Source organism: Octopus sinensis, linkage group LG13 (genome assembly GCF_006345805.1).
Source record: "Octopus sinensis linkage group LG13, ASM634580v1, whole genome shotgun sequence".
Taxonomy (NCBI): domain Eukaryota; kingdom Metazoa; phylum Mollusca; class Cephalopoda; order Octopoda; family Octopodidae; genus Octopus; species Octopus sinensis.
Genome location: NC_043009.1, coordinates 9346874 through 9360114, shown reverse-complemented (window position 1 = coordinate 9360114; position 13241 = coordinate 9346874). Strand labels below are relative to the sequence as shown.

Genomic DNA, 13241 nt, shown 5'->3' with positions numbered 1-13241 from the left:
ATATAGAACCAGGCTTTTCAGTAGATGTACTATTTAGTTCACAATGGAAATGTCATTTGATCGGTATAAATTCTAAATGTAAACTATGAGTAGACGACAGGATGACTTAATGAGAATTCTAAAAGGAAAATAACCAATATATTATTCACTAAGGAAGATATTCTATTTCAAAGAAAAATATCTAAAAATTAAAATAACTTCTAATATGATTAAGAAAAAATTGAGACAAAAAAATAAATTTAAAATAATCAAAAATAATTAAGCAATCTAATTACAGAATTAATAATAACAATAATAATAGTAATAATAATAACAATCATCATCATGGTAATAATGATGATGATGATGATGATGATGAGGAAGAGGAGGAGGAGGAGGAGGAAATTGTGGTAACTAAACTAATTTGATTAAATAAATTAAATATTAGCGTGTCTACTAAATAACACTTGCTATGTTACATGTACTAAACATACTGGACTGAAAAAAGTAGACCCAACTTATTATATTAATTAGTATCCTATATAATGACTTGGGTATGCGTGGTTAAGAAATTCACTTCACATCTATATGGTTTTAGGTTCAGTTCACTGCGTGGCACCTTCTGCTGTAACCCATGCTGACCAAAGCTTTGTGAAGGAATTTGGTAAACAGAAACTGAAAGAAGAGCATCATGTGTATATGTGTGTATAATTTACATACATACAGATCCTTTATCTTTTACTTGTTTGTCATTATAGTGTGGCCATGCTGGGGCACCACCTTGAATCTTTAGTTGAATAAATCAGCCCCAGGACTTATTTTTTAAGTCTGGTACTTATTCTATCAGTCTCTTTAGCTGAACTGCTAAGTTATAGGGATGCAAACACACCAACATGGCTTGTCGAGTGGCGGTGGTGGTGGTGGTGGGACAAATACAGACACAAAGACACACACACATACATACAGATATAGACATAGATATACATATATCTACCAAATCCATTCACAAGGCCTTGGTTGGCCCTAGGCTATAGTAGAAGACACTTGCCCAAGATTCCACCAAGTGGGACTAAACCCAGAACCATGTGGTTGGGAAGCAAGCTTCTTACCAGAGTCACACCTACATATATGTGTATATATACATACATATAAATATATATGTTTGGCAATGCAAACCAGTATCTTAATTTATAACCCCTTGATTTGTATCTAGTTTGATATGTGTTAATGCATGAAACTCTCAACCATTGAGACACTGTTAATGAAAGGAGTGACTGTGTGGTAAGTAGCTTGCTTACGAACCACATGGTTCTGGGTTCAGTGCCACTGCATGGCACCTTGAACAAGTGTCTTCTACTATAGCCTCGGGCCGACCAAAGCCTTATGAGTAGATTTGGTAGATGGAAACTGAAAGAAGCCAGTCGTATATATGTATGTATGTATATATATATGTATGTATGTATATATATATATATATATATATTATATATATATATACGGCCAACCCATGCTAGCATGGAGAATGGACGTTAAACGATGATGATGTTGATGATGATGTACGTGGGTGTGTGTATATGTTTGTGTGTCTGTGCTTGTCCTCCCCGACATCGCTTGACAACTGATGCTGGTGTGTTTACATCCCCGTAACTTAGGGGTTCAGCAAAAGAGACTGATAGAATAAGTCCTGGGTTCGATTTGCTCAACTAAAAGGAGGTGCTCCAGCATGGCCACAGTCAAATGACTGAAACAAGTAAAAGAGTAAAAAAGAGAGTACAAGAGTATACACACACACACACATATATATAAATGCTCTTATAAATACACAAAATACCTAACCTCTTCCTCCCACCTTAACTCCTCCTCATAGAACTGTGATCTCACTTGCCTTCTAAACCAGCCCCTTTTTTATTCCCTCCTTTCTTTTTTCTGTTCAAGCACTCTAATGTCTGAAATGTCAAAGACCTTTTTTCCTTTTTCGTTTCAAGCATAAAACTAATGACACCTTTGTGAAAACTTGACTCCCTTCTTGTTTTTGTTCCTTCATCACGTGTATATATATTATATATAGATGTATATATATATTTTCTCTCTCTCACTTCCTCCTCACCCACCTCACCCTCTTATACTGTCTTATTCCTCCCCACTACTACGAAACTCTATAAAATGTTCAAATTCCCCACAAAGGGATCAATTTGATTTGAAAACCCCACTGGAATGGGAGAAAGCGCTAATAATCCGAATGATATGATCTGAATGATATGATAGATATATGTAAAAAATGTAATATATAAATAAATATCTATAAATATGAACCATCCGATCTGATTACCTCATTTTTTCTAATATATATATATATATATAAAATATATATATATATAATATATATATATATATTATATATATATATATATATTATATATATATATATATATTATATATATATATATGCATGTATATATATATATATATATATATATATGCATGTATATATACATATATATATACACACATATATATATACAGGGTGTCCCAGAAGTTGTGCACCATCCTGGTTCTTTAAAAGAATACACCCTTATTGATTTCAAAAATACTTTATTGAAATTAATCACAACAAATGCTCAAATTGAGCACCCTCTGCAATAAAACATGCAGAAAAAATATGATAAAATAAAATGCTTTAATTATTTTTAATGAAAACCAGAATGGTGAACGACTTCTAGGACACCCTGTATGCATGTGTGCGTGAGAGCATGTGATAGCTTACAATCTGTGAAAAACTACGACAACAAACTGTGATGTCACTGTAAGCAGAGAGATTTGATGATATTTCCTTTCAACAAATTATCTGCAAACACTGCATTTTTGAATTTTGCTGGAATAATAAAACCCTCACTTGAAAAACAGTTACCAGTCGGTAACAGGTAGATCATTCGCTTACAGAATAATTCCAGATCAGGTAATTTCATTAATTGAACCATTCCACTCACCCATGGAGTAAAACAAAGATGTATACTCACTCCTGTACTTTTTGTACTACTTCTGGGTACTGTGGTTGAAAAGATGGTGAATTCACAGGTCATGTGTATATCTGTGCAAAAGGTGATGGTGGATTGTTAAACATATCTAGGTGCAGGAGTGGCTGTGTGGTAAGTAGCTTGCTAACCAACCACATGGTTCCAGGTTCAGTCCCACTGCGTGGCACCTTGGGCAAGTGTCTTCCACTATAGCCTCGGGCCGACCAATGCCTTGTGAGTGGATTTGGTAGACAGAAACTGAAAGAAGCCTGTCGTATATATGTATATATATATATATATATATATATATATATATATATATGTATGTATATGTGTGTGTGTATGTCTGTGTTTGTCCCCCTAGCATTGCTTGACAACCGATGCTGGTCTGTTTACATCCCCGTCACTTAGCGGTTTGGCAAAAGTGACCGATAGAATAAGTACTGGCTTACAAAGAATAAGTCCCGGGGTCGATTTGCTCGGCTAAAGGCGGTGCTCCAGCATGGCCGCAGTCAAATGACTGAAACAAGTAAAAGAATATCTAGACTAAGATCCGCCAGGAAGTTCCACAATATGTGTATTTGTGAACTTCTTTCATTCTTTTACTTGTTTCAGTCATTTGACTGCGGCCATGCTGGAACACCGCCTTTAGTCAAGCAAATCAACCCCAGGATTTATTCTTTGTAAGCCTAGTACTTATTCTATTGGTTTCTTTTTGCCGAACCGCTAATTTACGGGGATGTAAACACACCAGCATCGGTTGTCAAGTGATGTTTGAGGGACAAGCACAGACACACAAACATATACACACACACACATATATATATATATACATACATACATACGACAGGCTTCTTTCAGTTTCTGTCTACCAAATCCACTCACAAGGCTTTGGTTGGCCCGAGGCTATAGTAGAAGACACTTGCCCAAGGTGCCACGCAGTAGGACTGAACCCAGAACCATGTGGATGGTAAGCAAGCTACTTACCACACAGCCACTCCTGCACCTTGTGAACTTCTTTTTGTTGTTGACTCAATCTTAGGAAAACATCCAGAAAACTATAGGCCATTTTGAATGCGTTTTCAGCCTATCAATAAGTATGAAAAAGACTGAAGTCTCGACCCAGCCAAAACCTGGAGAGCTGGAACATGAACCCCTGATCATCATGGTTGCAAATCAGCCTCTAAGAGAGGTGAAAATTTTCACATATTTAGACAGCATGATTTCTAAGAAAAACAACCTGGAACCAAAGGTGAACTGCTGCATAAAGTCAGGTGAGATCACTTTCAGGATGAACAATGATTGGTTGTGGAAACAGCATGGCATAAAACTGTCAACAAAATGCAAAGTTTTCTAAGCAGAAATACTATCCTGTCTGTTGTGTTTTGTTGAGACCAACACGATCTATCATCAGTATCTATAAAAAGCTAAGGAATGATCATTTGTGTCAGCTGCAATTACAATATTTATTGGTGTGACTACTTCTCCAACCAGGAGGTCCTGCAGCATGCAAATATGTCAAGTATTGAGTCTATCACCGCTGCATTGAGTGGGACAAGTGATCTGTATGGAGGACAATGAGCTCCCACTGGGACTGTGCTCTGCAGTGAACTGAAATGTGGAAGTTGTTTAAAAAAAAGGCATCTGAAATTCTATTGAATGTCATCGAATGACATCCCAAAGAAGTAGGTGAACTGATTACAACTGAAAGAAAGAAGATAGGGACTAATGGCAAACAAAAGCAGGGAACTATAATGAAAAGTGTAAATGTTATGGAGTCAAATTGAATCAAACAACAGGAAGATAAATGAGAAGAGGCTGGAACAAGATCCACTACATTGTGCCTACCAACAGAGTGCCACAATACCTGCTATCATGGTTGTGCCACTGACTTTGGTTTACAATCCCACAGAAGTACAAAACATTGTTGAAGTTTCCATAAGGTCGGAGTAGATAGATGACTGGCCTGTGACAATCATGTAAATCATGTACAGTGTTGCTATCAACAAAGTGAGAGTAAGAAATGAATACAGAAATGGATTCAGTGTGCAGGGCTCAATGCTCAGTCCTCTTCTGTTTGTCGTAGTCCTCGGTTGTCAAGTGATGTTTGGGGGACAAACACAGACACACAAACATATACACACAGATGCACATATATATATACATATTCAGTTTTTGTCTACCAAATCCACCACAAAGCTTTGGCCCAAGGTTCCACACAGTGGGACTGAACCCGGAACCATGTGGTTAGTAAGCAAGCTACTTACCACACAGCCACTCCTGTGCCTGATCAAATTAAATGAAGAGCCCTCATTTTATCCATGTAGCCTCCATTCATTTCTTATACAGCTAACAAGAGAAGAATTAGAAAAGTAAAACAAGAGAGGTAAATAAAAGAGTGTGTGTTTGTGTATGAAGGATGGACACCTGAAAATTTGTTGCTGCTATGGAGATTGAACAGAAACATTATGTCCAAGGTGATGGAATGGTAATGAAAGTGATGCAGATCAAGGTAACAGAAGAGTGAGGGTGAGAGGAGCAAGAATCATGAGACTGAATAGAAAGTGTATGAGCAGTGTAAAGTGGTAAGAGAGAGTGGTAGTCCTCATCATCATCATCATTGTTTAACGTCCGCCTTCCATGCTAGCATGGGTTGGACGGTTTGACTGAGGTCTGGTGAACCAGATGGCTGCACCAGACTCCAATCTTGATCTGGCAGAGTTTCTACAGCTGGATGCCCTTCCTAATGCCAACCACTCCGAGAGTGTAATGGGTGCTTTTACATGCCACCAGCATGAGGGCCTGTCAGGCGGTACTGGCAACGACCTCGCTCGAATCTTTTACACATGCCACCGGCACAGGTGCCAGTAAGGCGACGCTGGTAACGATCAAGCTCAAATGGTGTCTTTTACGTGCCACCGGCATGGAGGCCAGATAACCATTCTGGCATATATATATATCGTGACTGACCAAACTATCAGATGTTACACATCGCTGGTCACAATGCACTTTAGCCTTCAAATGATCCTACTCTGCTGGCTAGGCAAGCAGGCCAACATTGCTCCCTGTTTAAAAGGGGAACTGGAGCAATGTGGAATGAAGTGTTTTGCTCAAGAACACAACACACCACCTGGTCTGGGAATTGAACTCCTGATCTAACAATCGTGAGTGCAACAGCCTAACCACTAGGCCATGCATCTTCACACACACACATATATACATATGTGCGTGTATGTATATATATATATATATATATATATAATCAGTAAATCATAAATCTGAAAGAGAAGCACACTCTAAGTTAGAGAGCAGAAGAGTATTTAAAGAAACCCAGGGTAACCCCATAGGCTGGCCATAACTATCTTTATCAGGCGTGGTTGTGTGGTAAAAAACTTGCTTCCCAACCACATGGTCCTGGGTTCAGTCCCACTGCATGGCACCTTGGGCAAGCGTCTTCTACTATAGCTTCAGGCTAACCAAAGCCTTGTGAGTGGATTTGGTAGACAGAAACTGAAAGAAGCCTGTCGTATATATATATATATATATATTTGTGCATGTGTGTCTGTGTTTGTCCTCCCGCCATTGCTTGACAACTGATGCTGGTGTGTTTATGTCCCCATAACTTAGTAGTTCGGCAAAAGAGACCAATAGAATAAGTAGTAGTCTTACAAAGAACAAGTCTTGGGTTTGATCCGTTCGACTAAAGGCAGTGCTCCAGCATGACCACAGTCAAATCACTAAACCAAGTAAAAGAATAAACGAATATATATATATATATATATAAAGGCGCAGGAGTGGCTGTGTGGTAAGTAGCTTGCTAACCAACCACACGGTTCCGGGTTCAGTCCCACTGCGTGGCACCTTGGACAAGTGTCTTCTACTATAGCCCCGGGCCGACCAATGCCTTGTGAGTGGATTTGGTAGGCGGAAACTGAAAGAAGCCCGTCGTATATGTATATATATATATGTGTGTGTGTGTGTGTCTGTGTTTGTCCCCCTAGCATTGCTTGACAACCGATGCTGGCGTGTTTATGTCCCCGTCACTTAGCGGTTCGGCAAAAGAGACCGATAGAATAAGTACTGGGCTTACAAAGAATAAGTCCTTGGGTCTAGTTGCTCGGCTAAAGGCGGTGCTCCAGCATGGCCGCAGTCAAATGACTGAAACAAGTAAAAGAGTAAAGAGTAAAAAGAGTATATATATATATAATATATAGAATAGATTCATAATATATAGATCATTATTATTTTTATGTCCATTTTTCCATACTTGAATGAGTCAGAGTTTAATAAGGCAGATTTTCTACAGTCAGACAGCCAGATGCCTTTCCTGTTGCTAACCTTTATCTGTTTCCAAGGTAATATTTCCCCCATGGCAAGATATGATTTCACAGAATATTGGATATGGATGACATTGCTTGTATGACCACAACACTCACGCAATGTCAAGACAAGGAGACACAAACACATACATAAAAAGATATACATATACACACCACACACACACACACGCTTCTTTCAGTTTCTATCTACCAAATCCACTCGTGAGTCTCTGATCTGCTTGGGGCTATAGTAGAAAACACTTGGTCAAGATACCATGTAGCAGGATTGAACCTGTAACCATGTATTTGAGAAGCAAGTTTCTTAACCACACAACCAAGCCGGGCCCATAGATACACGTATGTATGTATGTATGTATGTATGTATGCGTGTGTGTATGTATGTGTGTGTATGTATGTGTATGTATGTATTTGTGTGTGCATGTGTGTGTGTATGTATGTATGTTGTGTGTGTGTGTGTGTGTATGTATGTATGTATGTACGTATTATGTATGTATGTGTGTGTATGTATGTATGTGTGTGTACGTATATGTGTGTATATGTATGTGCGTATGTGTGTGTATGTATGTATGTATGTATGTATGTGTGTATGTATGTATGTATGTATGTATGTATGTGTGTGTGTGTATGTATGTATGTGTGTATACATGCATGTATGTATGTATGTATTATGTACGTGTGTATGTACGGGTGTCTGTATCCATTCAGCTAGGTGTTAATCATAATACTTGCGGAAAAAACGAAAGCCGTCTTTGTTGGGATAGCAGAGTGAAGGAAAGTTGTGTAGGACTTCATTGATCGAATTCCTCAATCAGAATGGTTGTTACTGTGATGGGTATTGAAGTGATTTCATGGTTGTCAAAAATTAAAGCAGTCGGCATTCAAAACGAAAGATTCAAAGATTGCATCGTTTTAAATATTTTCTATAAAATTAATCAAATCAACATTGTTTAACTATTATTGAGTAAAATCTAATACAACAGGAGAAACAAACAAATAAAAACACAGAATTAAGTCGGTAAAGATTCTTCACCCTCGCTTTCCACCCCTCCACCCTCCCTCGGCTTTTCTTCTGGCTTTTATACAGAAAAGCTACTTGAACACAAAATTTCTAAATCGACATCAGACAAAGAAAGAAGAAAAAAAAACAGGAAGAATTGATCGACGAAGTTTATTATTAAATTCAAAAATAAAACAAGAAAATAACCGAGAGGAAGGGGAGGAGAGAGCGCCACACACGAGAGAGAGAGAGAGAGAGAGAGAGAGAGAGAGAAATGGAGAAGAAGGAAAGAGAGAGAGAGAGAGAGAGAGAGATTGAGAGGGGTTGGAAGTAAAAGTGATGGAGATTGGAGGAAACGGGAGAGAGTTGGGAGGGAGGAAGGAGAGAGAGAGAGAGAGAGAGAGAATGGTGGTGAGGAGATGAAGGTGCGAGGGAGAAAGTGTAATTAGTAACGATGATGAAAAAGCTAACGAAACTTGGTTTTAATCGATTATTTTAAATTTAAATCGATACAAATAACTTGTTTTGGCATCTATATCGGTTAAAACTGAAGCGATCAAAAATGTTGTCGACTAGTCAATCAGGCCAGTCCGCAGCCGACTCTCTCTTTTCCTTCCATGTCGACATTAACACGCTAAAACAAACGTCTAAATGCGTAGATTAATTAAGAATATTGAAAATCGCAAAAATATATATACATGTATATATTCTAAAAGTCCAAATAAACCGCGAAATATATCACAAGCCTTCCTGACATTTACCCAATAACGCTAACTCAGCACTGTATACAATCTTTAGGCGATTTACTTTCTGTTATTCTTTTTCCTTGCTTTTTCGAACGACCACCCCTACTCCTGTCAAATACCCAAAATGTACTTTCACTATCTTTTTCAAAACACTTTTCTCTCTCTCTTTCACACAACACACACACTTACTCCTTCACACGCATACTCCCTCTTTCTCGCGTTTTTCTCCTTTACACTTTATTTTTTCTCTCTGTCTCTCCTCTGAAATTTCTTTTTTCATTCATACTTTTCTTAATGATTCGAGCCCATATATTTGAACCGAACTGAATAAAAATTAAAACAATTGTAGAATGGCACCAGAGAGGATTTCCAAAATGGAATTTTTTTTTTCTTTTCAGATAGTGGTTAATTAAATTAATAATAATTATGGCGATAATGATAACATGATGACGACTATCGTAAATATAACTAGGATGAAGCTAAATGAATCGGATTAAATTCTCTTTAGAAAATAAATACGAGGAATCTGGAACGACTGAAAATGTAAATTTTGAAAAGTTGTGACTTATTAATCAAAGAAAGATATTTGACCTTAAGAAGGGCACTAGACCAAACATTAAATTAAAGATGGAATGTGGACGGGTTAACTATAATGCAACAAGCTATGATGCATCTATGAAACCCTTTTAATAATAATCTGGAAGAAAGATAATTAGCGATTTAGTGTACCAAATAAAAAATATATAAAACATTGAATTTAAATTGGTTTGGCTAAGACAGCAAAGTTTATTTTCTCAAATACACACGCATCATTATACACACACACGCACTTACACACAGATTAAGAGTAAAATTAACAGTTTCGGAAAGAAGTGGGAAAATTCAACAAAAAAGAAAAACAGACCCAAAAAATTGAAAGGGAATGTATGCTGAATCGAAAGTGTGTTATTGTGGCAAAGAAGAAAAGAAAGAAAGAAAAGGTGGACACTAGAAGACAAACATGACACGAAAACACACTGGACTACTAAGCAACATAGTTTAGTAGCAGTAAATGGAACACGTTTTTCCCTCCCAATTACCTGTTTCCAATCGCCCTTAAGATCACTACCAAAAAAAAGTTGGGAAAAAAAAAGCAAAGGTTCAAATTAAATAACGATTCTAAAATAAACATGAAGAAGTAAAGACGTAAACAATACTAATAAACATAATAAATATGTGTATATTTCACTCAAATGCGTATATTTAACGGAGTCTGTGTTTACAACGGAGAAAACCGAGGAATCTAAGAGAATAATATATTTAATTGTTTTGTTTATAGCTAGATTCATAATCACGATGCTACCTTTTAGAACTTTTCACAGAATAGGGATAGAATCGATTGAACCGACCTCGTATATTGCTGGTATTTATTGTATCGACCCAGTAAAATAAATCATCAGCGAATATTTCACCGGGGTCGATAAAAGTACCAATATTATTATTACAGTGGAGTCAATTAATTAGCAAATTGTCACAAGAACAATCAGGAGTATAATTTTTAAATTCTAGAAACGTTCATTATTTACATTGATTGCGTGGGGGGGAAAAAAAACTCAATCTTTTTTTGGGACAAATGTATTGAAATATGAAAAAGAAAATTAATAATGCGTAGTTAAAAGTACACACTTGCACAAACACACATACAAACTAAATGCATTTGCTGCACGTGTGTTGATGTTTGAAATGTGCGTATAATCGGCAGAGAGATGCAACATCAGCGAAAAGATGAGAAAATCCCAGTTACGGAAACAAAGGTAGAATGTAATAAGTAAATAAAAGTACTTCTTGGAAGAGAAATAAAAACGGAAATAAGAAATATATATTCCGGGATGAGGAGGGTTTGAGGAAGGATGGAGAAAATGGATAGAGATCGATTTGCAAATCTAATAACATGAGAATAATACAGAGAAGAGGAACGTGCGATGTATGATAGATATCGTTTAGATCTCGAGCAGAGTGTACTTTTAAGAGCACCCGTGCACACACACACACACGCATCGCGCACTCACACACAGATCCTTCCACGGTCTTTCTCACATATACACAGTGCGCGCGCGTGCATATACACATACATACATGCGCATTATCTATATATATATATATATATATATATATATATATATATATACCTATATATATATACATAAATATATACTGGCACAGAGAGATTGTTTCATATTATTATATAAATATATAATATATATATTATATATATATATATATATATATATATATATATAATATATTTATATATATATATATTATATATATACATACTGGCACGGAGAGGTTGTTTCATATCATTTTCGAAAAGATATAAAAAATAAAATAATAAATTTGGATAGCAAAGATAAATGAATACCGAACAATAAGTTTAGATACGGACAAGGGGAAATTGCCTATGGGTCGGGCCGCATCTGCCACAACAAATTTACAATAACGATTAGAAGAACTCTTTCTTGAAAGGGTCCGAGTATGGTAGTTCCCCGTACTGATTCACCCCAGATTCATATCACCTCCTTAACACATAAACATATATGTGCGTGTGTTTACAAAATAAATGCACACACGCGCTCGCGCGTGTGCATTTAGATAGATAGAGAGAGAGAGAGAGAGAGATGGAGAGAGAGAGGGATAGATAGATAGATAGATAGATAGATAGATAGATAGATAGATAGATAGATAGATAGATAGATAGACAGACAGATAGAAACTAATACAAACGTTTTAGTTTATGTAAACGAGGGTTACGAATTCAGAAGGATTAAATGTTTCCGAACATACATTAATATAATATATATATATATATATATGTATATATATATATATATAAACAGATTACAAACCGCGGATGATGTGAATGCAAAAAAGGGGGAAAAGAAAGGATGGAAGAGTGATCCAGTGTCGGAGTGAAGGAAGTAGAACAAAAGGAAACAAAGCATTTATGGAATGACTGCAACGAAATATAGAGAAAATTCCGCAAAAAGCCGTTACCAAATAAATCCAGTATTGATTTTTAAAATATACAAACTGGGGGAATAGAAGAACTGAGCTAAAATTGGTGAACGAATTGCCGGTTTCGTTTCCTTACTGAAGGAAATATCAACACAAGGGGAAAATGCATAAAATAGCTTAAAAAATACAAAGGGTGAGGGGAAAGCACCATAAAGCGCTTCAGCTGCCCTTAAGGGATTTATTCTTTCTAATAAATGTTCTACCAGTTTGAAAATCTGAGCCTACCGTCTAAACATGTTGGAGCCAAAAACATAATTCATTGACAATAAAGAATATTTTTACTTGCATTTCTTTAAATTCTAAAATAAAACCAAACCTTACATGTGCGCGAAGATACAAAAAAAATGTATTAAAGCAACCGGGAAAGAAATTTTGAAAACAAAAAGAAAATGTAAATACACAGGGCCTAGAAAGTACGTAGAAGTATTTCTAATTGTCTTAAATTCTGTTGTATTTTTTAATAACAATCATACATTTAAAAAATCAACACAAAAGGAATTCTCTTGTCCACTTTTTTCCAGTTTTAAAAGGATCCAGCGATCGTTTCGCAAAATATTCAGAGCTTACTTTCTCTTTGACAATTTCTATTTATTCTTTTTTGTATTCTTTTACAACATAACGGAACATCATAATTTTTCTTTCTTTTCGTGATTATTATTGTTTTGTTGTTCTTTTATACGCTTGTTTTTGTTATTATGAGACTTTCCTTGGTGACAAAGAGATGTTCTCCCCTTTGTAGAGCGATGATAAGTGTGTGCGCGTGTGTAGGTGTACAGTAGTGTCTGTTGAAGTTTGTGTGCACGAATGTATATGATTATGCGCAGTGTAGGTGTGCGTGCTGGAAAGAGATAGACAGGAAGAAAGGTACAAAGAGAGAGATACATATATAGAGTACATATACAAAGTAGCACAAAAGAACATAACTGTTAACTCGGCCTGACGCGCTAACCGTTATTTCAGGGTCCTAAACGGGCCCTCTCAGCCCACAACAAAATACTCACCTTCGCTGTCATAGCTTGCAATCGGTGCCACGGGCCCAAAAAAAGCTGCGTTTTCACGCCGTTCCAGTTTAATAGCGCACCACGTTAGCACTCCGCCATGTTGGTTTAAT

At 36.7% G+C, this 13241-nt stretch overlaps 1 protein-coding gene across 3 annotated transcripts in view; it reads right to left on the bottom strand.

Annotated features, from left to right (window-relative positions):
- The window catches only part of LOC115218558 (homeobox-containing protein 1-like), a 218102-nt gene that overhangs the window by 204699 nt on the left and 162 nt on the right, over nt 1-13241 (bottom strand). For all 3 annotated transcript variants that reach the window (XM_036508150.1, XM_036508148.1, XM_036508149.1), the window contains exon 1: nt 13132-13241. This exon is cut by the window's right edge. The gene's annotated coding sequence lies outside the window, so the exon portion shown is untranslated. The remainder of the gene's footprint in view (nt 1-13131) is intronic.